Source organism: Ictidomys tridecemlineatus, chromosome 5 (assembly GCF_052094955.1).
Source record: "Ictidomys tridecemlineatus isolate mIctTri1 chromosome 5, mIctTri1.hap1, whole genome shotgun sequence".
NCBI classification, from domain to species: domain Eukaryota; kingdom Metazoa; phylum Chordata; class Mammalia; order Rodentia; family Sciuridae; genus Ictidomys; species Ictidomys tridecemlineatus.
The window spans coordinates 17444958-17458196 of record NC_135481.1 but is presented as its reverse complement, the minus strand read 5'-3'; the positions used below and the strand labels follow the sequence as shown (position 1 = coordinate 17458196).

Below are 13239 nucleotides of genomic sequence, written 5' to 3'. Positions count from 1 at the left end.
ACATTCAGAAAATAGCAATATGTTTACACACACACACACACACACACACACACACACAAATAAACACACTAAGATATATACCAGATAGAAAAATATTTGGTTCACTGTGATAGCGACTGCTATAAAATACTTCTGAATAAACCTAACCTAAAATGTGTAGGACCTTTGCAGAAAAAAGGATACATTTTTATTCAAAAGCATAAAACTTATCTTGAACAATAGATATATATTTTCATGAAAGGAAAAACTTGTTATAAAAAATAAATCCTGGGACTGGGATTGTGGATTGTGGCTCAGTGGTAGAATGCTTGTCTTGCATGTGGGTTTGATCCCCAGCATCACATATAAATAAATAAAGGTATCATGTCCATCTACAACTAAAAAAAAAAAATCATTTCTTTACAAATTAATCTGACTGCAATGCAATCCAAATAAACCTCCAATAGATATTTTTGTAATTTGTCAAATTGTTTCTAAAGCTCACCTAGAAAATATAAATGTAATATAAGCTTAGAAAAAATATTTAAGGTAGAAAATAATTACCAGAAGCACTGATACATGGGTAGAAAAAAATCAATGGAAAAAAGGGAAGTTCAAAAGTAGACCCATTACTATGGAGTTTTAGGATGGGAATTTAAGATATAAGAATGATATTTCAAAACAACAGGAAATGATGGATTGTTCAATAAATGATGTTGGGATAATTGGATATTCATATAAGAAAACTAATGCTAAAAATAAAACTTGACATGAAAAATTCCATTAAAAAGCTAAAACACCAATAATAAACTGTGGGAAATATTTTTAACATATAGGATTGGAAATAACTTAATATCCTTAATTCTATAAAGAGCTTTTATTAGACAAATGATGAATACCTGGTTGACAAAGGGACAAAGGATTTGAACAGGCAATTCACAAAAAAAGAAATAAAATTGTCTAGTAAACATTTAAAAAATTCCCAATTTCACTTTAAAGCATAATAAAATTATATTATAATAAAAGTGAGAAACAGCAAAAATAAAAATAATGAAAAATACTATATTTTTAAGAACATAGAGAATCAGGAATTAAAATTGCTACAATTAATGGGAAAGCATTTCTTCTAAAAATGTATTCAAAAGAAATAAATATTTGAAAACATATTCGCTACAGCATGTTTATAGTTTGTGTGTGTGTGTGTGTGTGTGTGTGTGTGTGTGTGTGTGTGTATGCCGTGATTTAGGGCTTCACTAAATTGCTGAGGCTGGCTTTGAACTCCAAATCCTCCTGCCACAGCCTCCTGAGCTATTGGGATTACAGGTGTGCCCCACTGTGTGCAGCAACTTGTTTACAGTATTCAAACACTGCAAAAATCTAAAGGTTTATCAAAAGCAGATTGGGAATATGGCGGTGCCCAGTGGCAGTGTGAGCTGTGAGGAGTTCGCCGAGTTCCAGGAATTACTCAAGGTGATAAGGACAATTGATGGCAGAATAGTTCCTGAATTAAACACTACGGTTCCAACGGCTTCCTTTGCAGGGAAAATCGATGCCAGCCAAACCTGTAAACAACTTTATGAGTCTTTGATGGCAGCTCATGCTAATAGGGAAAAAGTTATAAAAAATTGTATGCCCAGACCTCAGAAGTAGTAAAAAACCTTCGTTAAGACAGAGAAAAGAATTTGGATGATTTAACGTTATTAAAGCAACTTAGAAAAGAACAAAGTTGAAGTGGATGCAATCAGAACTGAATGTTGAAGAAGTGGTAAATGACAGGAGCTGAAAGGTGTTTAATGAACGCTGCCGAATTCACTTCAAGCCTCCAAAGAATGAATACAGAGAGAACCTTTTTTTAAAAGAAGAACCGGGTCATCTCATGAGAGCTAAGCACGACAGACATCAACAGGTGGGCTTCTTAGAATGATTTCTGAGCCAACAGTCCAAGACCTTTTGTTGATTTCAGCCCCACTTAGCCAAGACCTCAAGTCTAAATAATCTGATAATCATAAAATAATCAATTGCTATTTTATACTGATTTTGTAAAAAACTGTTTTATAATTATTAAAATAATTTTCTGGAAAAAAAAGCAGATTGGTTAAATAATATAAAAATAAATATAATTGAGCTTTAGGGCTGGGGTGTAGTTTAGTGGTGGAGCATTTGTATAGCATACTCAAGGCCATAGGTTTGATCCTCAACAACAGAAAAAACTTTTTAAAAATAAAGAATTTAAAAATGGTTAGGGCCTTATCTAAAGGCAGGCTCCCTCTGGTGGTAGGAGGGCTAGAGTGCACTCAGATAGGAAAGGGTATCTCTCCTCCCCCATCCCACAAGCAGCCCCTGGCTTCCCTCTGAAAGGACCATAACCCTGGGGACCATAGTAGTGGTCATGAGTCTGTTCCTGAATATGAACTATGCTGGCATCCCATTCTACAGACCTCTTGAAATTTGGGGAAAAGTTTTGGTTGTCACAATGATTGAGCATTTAGAGAATGTAGGCCAGGGGGATTAGGTTTCAATTGTGGGACAAATACATTTCAGAATTTTCCTACACCCTACACAACTTATAATATGCATTAAGGCAGATTTTTAAAATTTGTGTATAATAATTTGAATCTAGACTCAAACTGTATTTTTATATAAATATGAACTATTTAGTGTGGTTTTAATATAATTAAATTTCTTATATGGGGTTAATGGGTAAATTGAGAAAAATAGTACTTTGTTACATTTGGAACTTTACCAAAAGTTGTTCATTATTTCAGAAAAATCATATCTTCAACCACGAACATTTGTGGTATTTGAGTCACTGATTCAGCCTTGCATATTGCAATTCACGCTGCATAATGTAATTCACGCTGCATATTTTAACATCTCTGAAATCAGGATATATCCTACAATCAATGATGTCTTAGATTCTATGAAATACGGTACTGAATATCAGTCTGAATTTGAAGTTGTGTTGCATTCATTTCTTGCTTGGGTTCTTAACCACCTCTCAACTGGTCTCCCTGCTCCCTCCCTTATTCGCCTAAAATCTATTTTCAACACAGCAGTCAGAATTTTCCTTTAAAAATGTAGGTCAGATCATATCACTCCTGTGCTCAAAGCCTTCTAATGTTTCACCATTCTGCTCAGAGTACAAGTCTTACAAAGGCCTGTGAGGCCCTTGGAGATCTACTTGTTTTACTTTCTCTGATTCGTTTCCTACTTCTGCTTTTACTTATACCACTTTCTCCAATCCATTTCCCTGGTCCACTTAGAAACCATACACTTGCTAAGTAAGTTGCTTTAGAATCTTTGCACTGGTTGTTCTACTTGCCAGGATAATTTCTCCCTAGACAATTTGCATGATCCACTTCCTCACAACTTTTGAGTGTACCTTCTAGTGAGGGCTGCCTTGACCATTCTACTTTAAACTACAATCTGCTACCCACCTCCCAATTGTCCTATTTTTTTTTTCCCCATAAAATGTATCAATGGGTTGCAGTGGTGCATGCCTGTAATCTCAGCTGCTTGGGAGGCTAAGGCAAGGAAGATCATGAGTTCAAAGGCAGCCTCAGCCACTTAGTGAGGACATAAGCAATTTAGGGAGACTGTCTCTAAATAAATTATGAAAAAGGGCTGAGGATGTGGTTCAGTGGTTAAGTGCCTTAGATTCAATCCCTGTTATCCCCCACACACACAAAAAAAGAAATTAAACCTCCACCTCAAATATATTAAACATCTTAGTAAATTTCTCTTACAACTCTCCAAAAAGAACCACTATTCCAAAATCAATTTATGTATAAATTTTAAACCCTGGTTCCCATCAAACATAAAAGCAAAGCAAAGCAAAGCAAAACAAACCAAACTTACTTGTGTATTATGTTGATTGCTTGATGTCTATCTCCTACCAAGTTACTAGAATGTTTGCTCTGTGAGGCAGGGACTTTTGTCTGCCTTTCTAATAAACAGTGCCTGACACACAGTAGCTGCTTCATACATACTGTGGCATAAATGGTGATTCTGCTATGAGGTGCAAGTATCTAATTACCTCATTATGTCTTCCATTATGGTTGTGCTCAAGCACGTACATATTGAAGTATATATTATTTTTTCATGAGTTATTGTCTTATTTCTCCTTTATATTTGCAGCATTATACAGATATTAAAATTACCCATTCAACACTCAGAAGCCTCTTTAAAATGGTGTCTGACATATTTCTTCAGTTGTGATGTTTTCCTCTGTAATTGTATGTGTCCAACAGTTAAAATGGATTATATAGTATTATACACACACCTGCGAACACACATATGTTATGAAGCAAAATAATAAAATAAATACCAGTAAACTCGGCTCCTAACTTTAAAAGAATTTTGTGTGCCAGAAGTCTATCATAAGTTCTATTGATTTTATAAGTCAGGATGGTAAAGGCTGTGCTATAAAATGTTGGTTACAATATCAGAGTTTGGATATTAGGCTTGAGAATCGCTGGTTTAGGTCATTCCAGAAGCCATCCCTGAAGCTTTGGGTAGGAGTAATCCCGCCCAAACTGCCTCTTGGATAGAAGGGTTGGTTGAATGTTGGGGACACAACCACAGTGTTAGTGACCGGGAGCAAACAAACTCCACTTTCCAAATTTACTTTATTTCCAAATTGTTTGTGTTGCTTGAATGTTTTACAGCAAGTGTTCATTCATTTTATAACAAGTAAAATCAACAAGGATATTTTTATTAGAAAAAAAACTCCCACAAAATATATAAAACATAGAAACAAAAGACTAAAAACTCATCCATTATCCTACTTCACAGGGATAACCACTGCTATCATTTTATTTTTATAACCTTTTGTTTTCAGGCTGTGTGGATATACACAGCTTTTTTTTTGCGGAGGTGGGGGGTACCAGGGATTAAACTCTGGAGCACTCGACTACTGAGCCAAATTCCCAGCCCTATTTTGTATTTTTTATTTAGAAACAGGGTCTCTCTGAGTAGCTTAGGGCCTTGCTAATTTACTGAGGCTGGTTTTGAACTCCTGTCTTCCTGTTCAACCTCCTCAGCTGCTGGGATATGGCACCTGGCAACACAGATTTTTAATGATGGCTTGAATAATAGGTGTCATGTAGTAGGATATGTCTTTTGTCAAGATTATTCTGATAGTCACCTTCATGTTAGACTGAATGGGGAGAAAATTGAGAGTAAGAGTAGATTGTAACCAAACAGCAGGGAAAGAGGATTTAGATTGAAACAATCTAAATTGTTGTGGGAATGGAAAGGGACATAACCTAGAGATACTGAAAAGGAGTCTTGCAGGTGACTTAGTGATTAGTACATGTTAGAGTGGCAATGGCAATTTATGTATGTATGTATGTATGTATGTATTTATGAGAAGTCTGTTTTCCCAAGCTAAATGGGAACCCCTGGGCTCAAGTTATCTTACACTTCAGCCTCTGAATAGCTGGGACTATAGCTACTGCACACAGTAGTGATCGTGATTTTTGATATCTATGTAACCTAACTTTGTATTGAAGAATGTCATAGATGGAACCAGGCTTGGTGGTAGCTCCAGCCACGCAGGAGGCTGAGGCAGGAGGATTGATTGAACCCAGGAGTTGGAGACCAGCCTGTGCAACACGGTAAGATTCCATCACAAAACAACAAATGGGGCCAGGTATGATGGCACATGCCTCTAATCCTAGTGACTCAGGAGGCTAAGTTAGGAGGATATCAAGTTTGAGGCTAGCCTTGGCAATTTAGCAAGACCCTATCTCAAAATATTTAGGGGATTAAATGTCCCTTGCTTCTAGTAAACCCATGTTCCCCAAATGGGGAGGATCAAAAGCTATTCTTTCTTTACCTCCCTCTTGCTCTCTTTTCCCCAAAACAGAAATGCACATGTTTAAAGTATGAAATTCAATGAGTGTACACCTGTGAAACAATCACTACTTCAAGATAATGATCATAGCACCATCCCAGCAAATGTCTTCATGCCTTTTAGTTCCTTTACCTTTCTTTGGCTTTGTCCCCAGACAACTTCTGATCTCTTTTCTGTCACTATAGGTCATTTGCATTCTGCAGACCTTATTTAAGTCTGTAGACTTCTAGAATCATACAACATGTGCTCCTTTCCTCTGGCTTCTCTCACTCAGCATGCTTATCTTGAAATTCATCCACTTTTGCAATTCTTGCAATTCTCCACCCACTTTATCAGCAATTCTTTCCTTTTTTTTTTTGCAGAGTAGTGTTACATAGTGTGGCTATACTAAAATTTGCATACATAAAATTTGCACTGAGCTACTTCCCCATTCACCTGTTGATGGAAATTTGGGTTACTGCCAGTTCTTTACTATCACAAAAACAGGCTGCTAAGAACATTTACATACAGGTTTTTGTGTGACTATATAGGACTTTCATTTATTTTGGATAAATACCTAGGAGTGGATTGACTGGATTGTATAGTAATCATTTCTCTGTTCTAAGCTTTGGATCTACATCTGTAAGTGTCACCTTTATCTGTTCTTTGTTTGTCCTGACCAATTTAGTATTGTGGCTTTATTTATTTATGATACTGGGGATTGAAGCCAGAGGCACTTTACCACTGAGCCACATCACATTTGGGGGATGAGTGTGGATGAGGGTGAACAGAAAGCCATCCAGTTCACAGGAATTGTGGGAGGCTGTCAGGAATGAGGCAAATTGTCCCAGAGAGACAGGGATCCTGGGAAGATTGAGGATCTCAGCCTGTTCCAGTCCTGTATCACCATCTGTCCCTTTTTCCTGATCTCATTAAGAAATGAGATCCAGGGCTGGGGTCCTGGCCCATCGGTGGAGTGCTCACCTGGCAAGTGCGAGGCCCTGGGTTCCATCCTCAGCATCACATATAAATAAATAAAATAAAATAATTGTGTCCAACTACAACTAAAAAATAAATATTAAAAAAAAGAAATGAGATCCAGATTCCTTTTAGTTTTCTTCCCCCCTGTGGCAAAATGTATATAAAACAAAATTTTTCATCATAACTCTTGTAAGTGTATAATTCAGTGTCATTAAGTATATTCACAATGTTGAAAACTGTCATCACTGTTCATTTCCAGAATTTTTTCATCATTCCAAACAGAAACCCTGTGCCCATTAAACAATAACACCCCTTTCCCCACTCCTCACCCGCTGGCAACCACCATTGTACTTTCTCTCTCTATGAATGTACTTAGTCTAGGTACCTCAGACAAGTGAAATCATAACCTATTTGTTCATTTGTGTCATTTCAATTCACATGGATGTATTGCTTGAATCCTTGCTTTCAATTCTTCTGAAATTCTAGAAGTGGAATTGTTGAATCATATGATTATATGTTTAATTTTTTTTTCCGATACTAGGGATTGAAATCAAGGCCTTGTGCACGTAAGACAAGTGCTCAACCACTGACTACATCCCCAACTCTTTTTAAAAAAGTTTTTCAGTGAACTTGGGGATTGAACCCAGTGGTACTCTACCACCAAGCTACATGATTGAGCCCTACTTATTTATTCCCAGCCCCATTTATATTTTATTTGGAGACAGGGTCTTGCTAAGTTTACCAAGCTCAACTTTAACTTGTGACCCTCCTGTTTCAATTTCCCATGTAGCTGATATTATAGGTGTGCACCACAGGAGCTGACTATATTTAATTTTTAAGGAACCATCAAACTGTTTTACACAGTGTTTACACATTTTACATCCTCCCTAGAAATGCTGAGGTTTCCAATTTCTCCTCGTTCTCTCCAACATTTATATTTGTCTTAAAATTATAATAGCCATCTGATTGGGTTTGTGGTTTTGGCTTACATTTCTTTTTTTTTATTTTTAGCTGTAGATGGACACAATACCTTTATTTTACTTATTTATTTTTATGTGGTGCTGAGGATCAAACCTAGTGCCTTACTTGTGCCAGGTGAGTGTTGTACTACTGAGCCGAAATCCCAGCCCTTGATTTGCATTTCTTAATGACTAATAATATTAAGCATCTTTTCACATGCTCACTGGCCATTTGGAAATCTTTGGAGAAATGACTATTTAAGTCCTTTGCCTGTTTTTGAATTGGCTGTTGGTTTCTTTGTTATTGTTGAGTTATAAGAGTTCTTTACATAGTTTGATTTTTAAATATTTTTTCCATTTTATGGGTTTATACTCTTGATTTGTATCCGTCCTTTTACATTTTTGTGCCATATGATTTATAATCTCTGAGCACCAAACCTAAAAGGCTAAGAAAATGTGAAGAGTAAACTCATATAAAAAAAGTTAGATGTTATTTTGATTCTAATTTCACGTTATAGAAAAAGTCTATAATTGAACTACATAGTATTTGGGCATAAACAAAAAGTTGTCTATAATATAAATTTTAATCTATATGTAAAAGGCATATATTTTAAACAATAAAAATATTTACATAAAAATATATATTATCATTGCTTTCCCTAAGAATAACTGGTACTCTATTGACTATCATCAGATAAAGTTTAAGAGTTTTCTTGATCTTGTATAAAATTTGTCACCTCACAATATCCTCAATAAGAAAGATAAAAAGCACAGAAGATGAATTTTACCACTTCATAAGATCTGTTTTCTTCTTTCTCTCAAAAGTTTTTTTTATTGTGGAATAGACCTAGTATAACTACAAAAAAGTACATGAAATTGGTATGTAGAGATTAACAGATAAACAGATAAAGTGAATAACACTGTAAAATTCCTTTGGGTCCAGAAATAGTGCACTGAAGTCTGTTTACCAGGCAGAGGGTATTTTCATGTTTTGGACCAGAAGGTCTCCGCCACAGCTATTCGACTCTGCCATTATAGAACAAAACAAACATAGGCAATGTCTTAACAAATAGAAACCACATATGGAAATCTTTTACATCAGGCCTTGGGTTCTACCTTATGGAATTCTGTAGGGAGGCATGTCTGTCTCTAGGCATTCTGAGGCCTAGGGAGTGTGCTCAACAATTTCAAAAGTGAGCTAGGATGGAGGTGATGCTCACACCATTCTGATCCTTTCCCACAGCTGGCTTTGGCCTGGATTCTTACTATTGACTCATGCTTCTCAACCTTGGCACTATTGACATTTTGGGCCAGGTAATTCCTTTCATCATGGGGGCTCTCCTGTGCATTTTAGGCTGCTTAGCAGTGCCCCTAATCTCTACCTACTAGATGCCAATAGCAAACGATCCCTGTTGAAAATGAATGAATTGGTGGAATATTTACTATGTTCCAAGAATGAAGCTAAGAACTATACATATATTATTTCAGTTCTTTATCCTTGTTCCCATTTTGCAGATAAGCAGCTGAGGTTCCGCTGGATTAGAAAAATTATTAAAGTTGAAACAGCAAGTGAGTGGCTGAGCAGATGTTCAAACACAGCCCTAGCAGGGTCCACTTGTTTTTTTTTTTTTTTCCCCTTTGGTACTGGGGATGGAATCAGGGTCAATGAACCACTGAACCACATCCCCAGCCCTATTTTGTATTTTACTTACAGACAGGGTCTCACTGAGTTGCTTAGAGATTTGCTTTTGCTGAGGCTGGCTTTGAACTCTCAATTCCCCTGCCTCAGCCTCCCAAGCAGCTGGGATTATAGGTGTGCAAACCATTGTGTCTGGCCTCACTTGGTTTTTAATCAACCATGTATTGTTGCCTTGAGGATGCAAAGGATGTAGTCCAGGGCATTTCCCCCACATATTCTAAATGTTTTATTTTTTAAATGTATTTTTAAATTGTCAATGGGCCTTTATTTTATTTATTTATATGCATTGCTGAGAATTGAACCCAGTGCCTCATACATGCTAGGCAAGTGCTCTACTACTGAGCTACCACCTCAGTCTCTCTAAGATGTTTTAAAATCTATATTTATATGCTTTTTATTCTTTTTTTTGTTTGTTTTTCTATTGACTATTTAAGATAGACATGCTTGAAACTAAGGTCAGCATTTTTGCTTTTTCTGTTTTTTTATCCTCACTTCCCTTTTTCTATTGATCATTCTTCCAAATAAAGATTAAACCTCAGATCTCTCTCTGACTTTTTTGCATGTCCACAGGCAGAATCTCATATTTCTGTACATCATGTCCAACTTTCTGTATTTTGTTTCCTGAAAGAATTTTGATTTTAATGATTTATAATGAAACCCTAGCCAAAACTTTGATATAAATCTTTATGGATCTTAAGAAGTTTAAAGTTCATTTGAAAGAGAAAGTCCTTTAAAATAATCAATGTTTAGGAAGAATAAACATTGACAGGGAATTTCCACATTTATTTTTATTTGCCAAGTACATATGTCTCCTACTATGTGTCAGATACTATTCTAAAGCACTATACAAAGATTTACTTATTTAATACCATCTATAAGAAATTGAAGCACTGGTTCAATTATATCAAACATATAATAATTGAAGCACTGTGATACTGGCATAGGAGGAGAACTCTAGACCAATGACAAGGTATCAGGTAAGGTCCTATGAAAACAGATACCAGATGAATGAGAAGTGCAAGAGATTCTTTTGGGGAAAATACCTATAAAAATCAAAGGGGAGGGGCTGGAGTTGTAGCTCAGTGATAGAGTGCTTGCTAGCATGTATGAGGCATTGGGTTCTCAGCACCACATATGAATAAAATAAAGGTTTATCAACAACTAAAAAATATATATTAAAAAAAAGAACAAAAGGGAGAGGGAGGGCCTTCCAACCACCATGCAGTTTCAATATCTATGCAAGAAGAGAGAAAAGGAAGGAGTATTTGGGTAGGAAAAGCTTTAGACTGTTATATGATTCTGAGAAAATCTCATCTAGACCAATGGAAACCTCCAGAAAGGCTGCCTTTTAGAAGAGCCTCTCTTGGGACAGAAAAGATCCAGCTCTATAGCCCCACTGTGTTCAGTCATTGGGAGGGTCCAGAGGGAGTGCGGCTTCAGTGTGAACACTGAAATGGATTTTGGAGGTGTGGCTGCTGGAGGCCAAATACATTTCTTACAATGGGGTCTGTTTTGAAGGGACAACTGAAGAGCCGTGCCTTTGTGGCTGCTGGAGTGTTTTTTTTTTTTTTTTTGGTTATCCTCACTTCCCTTTTTCTATTGATTTTTCTTCCAAGTAGAGATTAACTTCATATATCTGACTTTTTTGCATCTCCATAGGCAGAATCTCATACTTCATATATCATATTCAAATTAATATTTGGTTTTTGAATGAATTTGGTTTTTAATGATTAGTAATGAAAACCTAGTCAAAACTCTAATATGAAAGATTCAAGAACAGATTCACTCATCGATGTGAATGCACTGAAAATAATTAGACATTTCAAATAAGTGGAGGGAAGTAGAATATTTAAATAAATGATGGTGAAATAATTGGTTAACCATTTAGAAAGAATTAATTTAGATTCCTATTTCACATCACGCTTAATATAAGTCAAATCCAGATGGAGAAAAACATTATAAAAATATTTGAAGAAGAAAAATTTTAGAGTATTCTTGGCATGGAAAAACTTTATGCAAAATATAACATACAGAAGCCATAAGAGAAATGACTGAAAGAGATTTAATGAAATTACTATGTAAAATTTCTGTATGGAAAAAGGCATCGTAAACAAATTAAAAGTCAGGTGATAACTGAGCACAATGCAGTACACCTGTGATCCCAGGATGAGGCAGGAGGATCATTTGAGCTTGGAGTTCAAGGCCAGCTTAGGCAACATAGTGAGACCCAGTCTCAATAAACAACCAAAAAGCAGACACCTCCCCCAGCAAAAAAAAAAAAAAAAAAGTTAGGTGGTAGATTTGGATAAAATATTTTTGACATATATAACAGGCAAAAAAGTGACAATTATTGGGCATGAATTAAACATATTGCTGGAATTCAATGTTTGTATTTTGGTGAATAGTACAGCTCAATGATGGCAATTAGGTTTGAACTGGTTCTCTGGGGTGAAGGGAAATGCCACATGGATGGGATACCACATCCTATTTATAGTTGGAAGAAAGAGAGATAAAGTGGAAACCCTCTATCTCTAACCAGGAAAAACCTTCCTAGATTCCTTAGATTTAGGCTTGGGTGTTATTGGCCAGAATTCCCACATGGCTGCTTCTTTAGGATAGCTGGAAAAAAATGAATATTTGTCTTTTCCAGCCTTTCTAGTGGAAATGGGCAAGGAAGAAATGATTTGGAAATAGGTTTTAATTTAGTAAATCCTCAACATTTGCCATATCTACAGGAAAGAGAATGGCAATGTTTGTACAAACTATGATACAACCTTGCTAAAGAAAACTATGCAGCAAAATAGCTAAGTCTGTATGGACTAATATGGAAAGATATCCAAGATGAAGAACAGAACATACAACCTGATATTATTTACATATACATGTATATATGTGTGTACATACATAATAAATAATACATAAAATATGTAATAATAACATATATTATACGTAGTAGTCACCTCTGGGTTTGGGAGAAGAATTAAAGCAGTGAAGGATCTAAATTTTTATGCTTCTGTACATTTAAATTGCTTACATTAAGAATGGGGTCCATGGGGCTGGGGATGTGGCTCAAGCGGTAGTAGGCTCGCCTGGCATGAGTGCGACCAGGGTTCGATCCTCAGCACCACATACAAACAAAGATGTTGTGTCCGCTGAGAACTAAAAAATAAATATTAAAAATTCTCTCTTTCTCTTTAAAAAAGAATGGGGTCCATTTTTTTTTGTGGTACTGGGGATTAATCCTAGGGGTGCTCCACCACTGAATTACATCCCTAGCCCGTTTTATATTTTATTTTGGGACAGGGTCTCGCTAAATTGTCAAGGCTGTTTTTAAACTTAGAATCCTCCTGTCTTGGCCTCCAAAAGTGCTGGGATTACAGGCATAGGCCACCATATCTAGCCTGTATTTCTTGATTAATTAGAAAAGAAGCATCAAGTAATCACTACCCTTCTTAAAAAACAAAAACAAGAAAGTAAAACCCCAATTCTCTTCTTTGTCCATGGAATCTACTATTTTTCTCCCCACACAACCTTTTTCTTTATTTATTCCCATGGCTCCACCCCATTTCTATTAACTTGTGTCCTGCAGATTGCAAGTAGACTTCTGATATTCATCCCTCCAGTCTTTCTTTACCCCAGTCCTGCAGTTCACAGTCACTTACTTTCCCTAAGACCAGGTTTATTTCAATCATCCCTGTCCACAAATCTTTTTTTATTCCCACAGAGTGTTCAGAAGGATGCTAACAGTATCCCATAGAAAAACAATTCTGGGCTGGGGATTTAGC

General features: G+C 36.2%; 1 pseudogene; it reads left to right on the top strand.

Moving 5' to 3' along the window:
* The first annotated feature begins 1386 nt into the window (after nucleotides 1–1386).
* On the top strand, nucleotides 1387–1903 carry LOC101970970 (protein MIX23 pseudogene; annotated as a pseudogene).
* Nucleotides 1904–13239: the final 11336 nt, after the last annotated feature.